Raw genomic sequence first — 7033 nt, 5'->3', positions numbered from 1 at the left:
AAGTGATGAATCTGGGTTTAAATCCTACTTCCTATCCTTATGGGGTAGATGATCATAGGTAAGTCAGTTAACTTCTCTGAGCCTCAGTTTCCTCAGCTGTAAAATGGAGATAATAATACCTGCGTTTATTTCTCACAGTGTTTGCTGAGAAATGAAGGAGGTAACATTTGAAGAGCACTTTGTGTATTTTAAAGCACTTTGTAAATTTCAGCTATATCAACTAATTTTTATTATTGAGTTTAAGCCTTTAGGGCCAGGTCAGATCCTCTCCCAGGGGGCAGAAGTATAGATTAGGGGTTTTTAACCTTTTTGTGTGTCATGGACCCCATTGGCAATCTAGTGATACCAATAGCCCCTTCTCAGAATAACATTTTTTAAAGATATACCAAAATTGAAAGAAATGCTAAATTTGTTAGAAGTTAGTAAAAATGAAGATGTAATTTTCCTTGGATTTCAGGTTAAGAACCTCTTATAAAATAACTGGTCTAGGTCATCTTTGGGGAACTATGGAGAATGGAGAAAGTATCAGAAGACTGGAGATTGATAAATGTTCTCATTTTCAAAAAAGGAAGAAAAGGGAGAATCTGGAAACTACACAGTAGTAAGCTTGATCCCTGGCAAAGTGCTAGAACGAATAGTTGAACAGATGGCTTGTGAGAACACGAAAAGGGAAGCACTGTAGATAGTGTTACTAGACTGATAGACAAGAAGAACTATGTCCACACTGTGTACCTTCACATTCCTGACTGGAAGTGAAATGGAAAATGCTAATTTTGGAGTCAGAGGTGCAAGCCAACAGCCCTAAAGCCCTGATGTTGGATAAAAATTAAGAATTAATATTGTAATTGGGTGTTTGGTCCTACATATCCTTCCCTTAAAGAGAAGACTTAATTAACCTAAGGATCTATATCAATACATACCAACGATGAAATAAAGGAGAAAATGTGCTATTGTTAACCAAATTGAGAGAGGATATTTCCCTTAGTTTATTACGGACAAAATCAATATTGGGAGGCAGCTTTATGCCCCAATGAGCTGATCTCAATGAGAGAGTTGTCCTCCGTTTCTAGGAAGACAGTTCTTCAGCAAGTGTGTACCAAGATTAGTACTGTTTTATTTGGTAAATAAATAGAAGAAACTCTAAATTGAATTATGTGTTTTTGAACTATATGCTGCAGAGACTTATTCACCTTTTGTTTCATGATTACTATAACATTATGCTATTTATGAGACCAAGTGCAAATCTCTCTGGGCCTTACTCTCCTCATCTGTATGCCGAAAGGGTTAGACTAAATGTCCCCTATAAAGCTCATCTGTGTTCCTCTGAACCATATCCAAAGAATATGGATTAATGGATCAACATCAACCTAGTGGCATGTCTCTAGTGGCTTTCTATAGTATCTTAGTTTTGGTACTATTCAACAATTTCATCAAAAACTAGGAGAAAAAAAGAAATCACAAATAAAATTCATAAATAACACCAAACTGGGAGCGATAATTAAAGAATTCAATTAGAAGCTGAACTAAACAACCTCTAAGGTTCCTTCCAACTTTAAAATTATATGATTCCATGTTCCACTTCCATCATTCCTGCAAACTTCTTGCCTAAAAATTGAGGCCTCAGATGGTCTTCCATTTTCAATGTATTGAGTGACCTCAGAGTAGTTTCCTGCCTACTCTGCCCAGATCCCTTCTTCTCTTCCTTCTTATTTACCAGTAAATGCTAGAAATGCTTGGTTTGATGGTGTAAAGTAACATTACGATCTTACATGTAAATTTCAAATTATTTCCGTCTAGACAAAATGTCTATATTTTCAAAAGAGTGGGATCTGCAAACTATATACCAGTAAGCTTGACTTTCTCAGTTGGTAAAAGTCTCAGATGTAGCTTTCAAGGGATAGTTAATTAGCACTAAGAAAAGGAAGTAGGGATCATAGAGTTAGCATGACTTCATCAACTAGGTCATGCCACATTAACCACATTTCCTTTTTTGTCAGGTTTACTAGGTTGGTAGATTAAGAGGATTAAAAGATCACTGTAGATGTAGTTTACCTAGATTCCAGAAAAGCAAAAAAAAATCTTTCATGTTATCCTCGTGGAAAACAGGATATGATCCAGGTTATTCAAAAGTATAGTTAAGTACAATTAGAACTGGTTTAATTTACTATCAATGGCTTGAAGTAAACTTATAGAAGGAAATCACTAGGGGAGTGCTCCAGGGGTCTGTCTGTCCTTGTTTCACCCTTTGCTGCTTTACTTTTTTTTGTTTGTTTGTTAATTAACCAAAATCTATCTTCTCTCCTTTCCATTTCCTCCATTGGAAAAAGGAAAAAGAAAACCCTTACAACTAATATGCAAAATCTAGCAAAAACAAATTACTGCAATGGTCATATAAAAATATCTCCTGCACCCTAAGTCCATCACTTCTCTGTTAGGAGGCAGGAAGCATGCTTTATCATCCATTCTATGGAATTGTAGTTGGTCTTTGCATTGGTCACAGTTGTTAAATCTTTCAAAGCTGTTCATCTTTACGGTGTTGTTTTTGTTATCGTGTACATTGTTCTCTTGGTTCTACTCATGTCACTCTGCATTAGTTCATACAAGTTTTTTCAGATCTTTCTGAAATTTGTCACTTTCATAATTTCTTACAACATAATAGTATTGCATTATTTTCATAAGCCATATTTTTTCAGCTATTCCTCAACTGATGGGTACCCCTTAAGTTTTCAATTCTTTGCCAGCACAAAAAAAGCTACTATAGATATTTTTGTACAGAATGGTCCTTTTCCTCTTTTTTTGATGTCTCTGGGGATATAGGCTTAGAAGTAGTATTTCTGGATCAAAGGGTATATCTACGCAGTTTAGTAATCCTTTGATTGTAGTTCCAAATTGCTTTCTAAAGTGGCAGGAACAGTTCGTAGCTCAATCAACATTGTATTAATAATGTGCCTGCTTTTCTGTAGCTCCTCTAGCAACAATTGGCATTTCCCCTTTTTCGTCAACTTTACTAATCTGATGAGTGTGAGGCAGAGCCTCAAAGTTGTTTTAATTTGCATTTATCTAATTATTAGTTATTTGGAGCATTTTTGTATGGATTTCTTCCTTAGAAAACTGCCTATTCATATTCTGTGACCATTTATCAATTAGGCTTTTATTCTTATAAATTTGATCAATTCCTTACATATCTTAGAAATGAGACCCTTATCATAGAAACTTGCTGCAAAGATTTTTCCCCCAGTTACTTGCTTCCTTTCTAATTTTGGCTACATTGGTCGTATGTGCAAAACATTTTTAATTTTATGTAATCATAATTGTTCATTTTATCTTCTACAATCCTTTCTATCCTCTGTTTGGTCTTGAACTGTATCCTCATCCATGGATCTGGAAGGTAATTTCTTTCTTGCTTTTTAAATTTGTTTATGATATCACCCTTTATATCTAAGTCATACATCCATTTAGAGGTTATCTTGGTATATGTTGTAAGGTATCAGTCTGTCCTGAGTTTTTGCTAGATTGTCTTTTAGGTTTCCTAACAGGTTTTTGTCAAAGAATGAGTTCTTACTGGGGTCAGTTGTTTCTGTCAAACTACTCTTTGACAGAAACTGCTGCTATACTTTTATAATAAGGAATTGATGGCATGCTTATTAAGATTTTAGATGACACAAATATTACAGGACTCTATGACATAGGAGCATTCCAAAGAAGCTATATTGACTATATTACATAGTATAGTGGGTTAAAAGCACCAGTTCTGGAGTCAGAGGACCTAGGTTCAAATTCTGTCTCTCATATTTGCTCCCTGGGTAATTTTGGACATGATACATTTAATCTCCATGGGCTTCAGTTTCCTCATCTAAAAAATGAAGGAGCTGGCCTACGTAGCCTTTGAGTCTCCTTTTAGCTTTTACACTATGATTGTGTAAAGCATTAATGATTCCTTAGCATCTCTCCTATTAAATGTGAACTCCTATGGAATTAAAAGTCTTATACAATCTGGCTCCAACTAATCTTTTCAAATTGATTTCACATTAGTCCCTTTCACACATTCTACTTCCGAACAAAATAGCATACTTGTTATCCTTCACAGGTGACAAACGTAAAAGTTTTAGGGTTGGAAGGGAATATGCTGGCTCTCTAGTCTAATCCACACAGGAAAGGAATTCCCACTATAACAACATCTGACAGGTCATCATCCATCTTCTGCTGCAATACTTCCCAGGAGTGAGAGTCCAACATCCCTCCAGGCAGTCTATTCCACTTTTGGACAGATCTACTTGTTAGGAAGTTTTGCCTCTCTGTGACTTTCACCCTTTGTTCCCAGTTCTGCCTTCTGGGGCCAAACAAAACAAGCGAAATCTCTCTTTGACATGACAGCTCTTCAAATACCTGAAACCAACCATTATGTTCCCCCCATCCCACCCCAGTCTTCTCTTCTCCAGGCCAAATAATTCTCACATGTTGCCATTCTCTGGATATTCTACACCTGATTAATATTTTTCTTAAACTATGGGGTCCAACACTTTAGATGAGGTATGATAAGGGCAGCATATAGTGGGACTATCGTTTCTCTATTCCTGTAGACTGTGTTGTGCCTTTCTTAATGCAATTGAAGATCACACTAGCTTTTCTGTCTCTCACATCACACTTCTGACTCATACGGAGTTTGTGGTCCATTAAACCCCTCCAGACTGTTTTCAGAACTACTCTCTAACCACAGTCCCCCTGTCTCGTACTTGTGAAGTACATTTTTCATACACAAGTATAAGATTTCACATTTATCCTTATTGAATTTCACCTTAGTAGAGCCATCCCAATTCTCTAGCTTTTCAAAAATTTTTTGGATCCTGAGTCTATTAGATAGTATATTATTAGTGTGGGTAAAATTGTTGGTGCTGGAACAAACCAGAACCAGAACAAAAACTAGAACCAAACCCAAACCAAAAATTTAGGAACCAATATTGAGTTCCTACCCACCCCTGCAGGAGACTCCCTGAAGGAACAAAAGAACAAAGCTTATATAGGTTTCAATTTAGGCAGGAGGTTAATTGGGTATGGGGTACCTCAGGATTGAACAAAACCTGTTGCTGGGGGCTTGCAGGGTAGGAATAGAGAATGTGGTATCCCTTGATTGGACAGAGCCTATTGCTGGGCTAGTAATAGGAAAGGCTCTTCTTCAGATTACCTATCTCTCATAACCCAGACCTAATAGGTGGAACTATCCTTGCTGTTCTAGCAGTAAGGAAAATCACAGATAGCTGTGTGAGGTGAGAGGAGGAGGGTTTTACAATACCAACTGGGTCAGGAGCAAGATAAACTGCAGACAAAATAGAGTTGCTTTGGCTTTTTCATCTACCTGCATTGGCTATTCTTCCCAGCTTTATGTCATCTGTAAATTTGAGGAGCATGCCATCTATGCCTTTATTTAAATCATTAATTAAATTGTTCAAAAGAATAGATCACTGGGGAATTATATTGGAGAACTCCTCTTATGCTGATATTGAACCATTAACAACTATTTTTAGTCTAGTCATCTAACCCAATAAGAAACTGTCTGAATGTACCTAGTCCATATATCTCAATCTTCTCTAAAGAACAGAATGAGACACTTTACTAGAAGCTTTGCTGAAATCTAGGTAAACCATATCCACAATATCCTTCCCAATTCACTAACTTAGTAAACCAGTAAGAAAAAAAGAAATGAGAGCCCTGGAGTAACCTGAGATTACTGAGCTGGAAAAGACTTTTGAAACTATTTAGTCCAAGCACTTCATTTTTACTGACAAAGAAAGTGAAGCCCACAGGTTAAGTGACTTAACCAGGATCATTCAACTAATAAGTGGGTAAGGTAAGATTTGGAGTCTTCCTGACTCCAAGTCAAGCACTATGCCATACTGTGTCTCCATTCTTGGTAAAGCCATGCTACCTTCCCTTTCTAGAAGGTCACCAATCATCTCCTTAATGACCCGTTCTAGAATTTTCTCAGGAATTGAAGTCAAACTCACTGGTTTATTGCTTGAAAACTATGTTCTCCCTCCTTTTTGGAAAATTGTTACATTTGCCCTTCTCCAAGCTTGCCATGCCTCTCCAGTTCTCCTTGATCTTTCCAATATGGGCTTAACAACTACATCTTCCAGTTCCTTCAGTACCTGAGGATATAATTCACCTGTGCCTGGTGCCTTGAATTCATCAAGGGCAATTAAGTTAAGTCTTATTATCTCCTCGTTTATATTGGATATCAGCTCCCTGTTAGGTGTCTTTGGTAGTCTCTAGCTCCAAGGCCATTTTCCTCAGCAGAGAAAACAGAAGCAAAACAAGAGTTGAACAACTTTATTTTCTCTCTGGTGTCAGATTTCATCATCCCATCTACTCCAATAAAAGGTCCTATACTGTCTTTGATCCCCTTGTTCTCCTAATATAACTTGGAAAACCCAATCCCTTATTGCCTTTAGCTTTCCTCACCAGACTCAGCTCATTCCAAGCTGTAGCACTTCTGACACTAGTCTGACAAGACCATGCTTTGCTTGCTCTTGTACTCATCCTCTTTTACCTATAGTTGCTTCCTTCTTCTATAGATTTCTATTTAAAATCTAAGTTTGATAGTAAATTCCCTGTGTATCACCATTGGTCCCATAAGACAAATCTATTTTTCCCTTTGAATTATTTCCTATATGTCTTCAGTGTTTCATTCTTGAGCATTTCCCATTCCTCTATATAGAATTTTAGTTCTTGGGAATCCTACATATCTTTTCTTTGAACTCCTAGAAATCTGCTTTCCTCAAATCTAGAATTCATATGAGATTATGCCCACATTTCCTGAATAGTCACTTCTCAAGAGGTTCCCATCATTTCCATACCAACAGCCAATACATCACTGTTAGTGAGAATCAAATCTACAATAGAATTTCCCATTGTTAGCTTATCTACTTTTTCAAGGATATAATAATCACCAAGGAAGTCAAAAAATTATTAGCTGGCCTGCTTTTGGCAAAGAGAAACTTCAACAGATGTCTGGATAAGTGAAGTCCCCCATCAC

This window comes from Trichosurus vulpecula, chromosome 4, assembly GCF_011100635.1.
Source record: "Trichosurus vulpecula isolate mTriVul1 chromosome 4, mTriVul1.pri, whole genome shotgun sequence".
Taxonomy (NCBI): domain Eukaryota; kingdom Metazoa; phylum Chordata; class Mammalia; order Diprotodontia; family Phalangeridae; genus Trichosurus; species Trichosurus vulpecula.
This window is presented reverse-complemented; position numbering follows the sequence as displayed.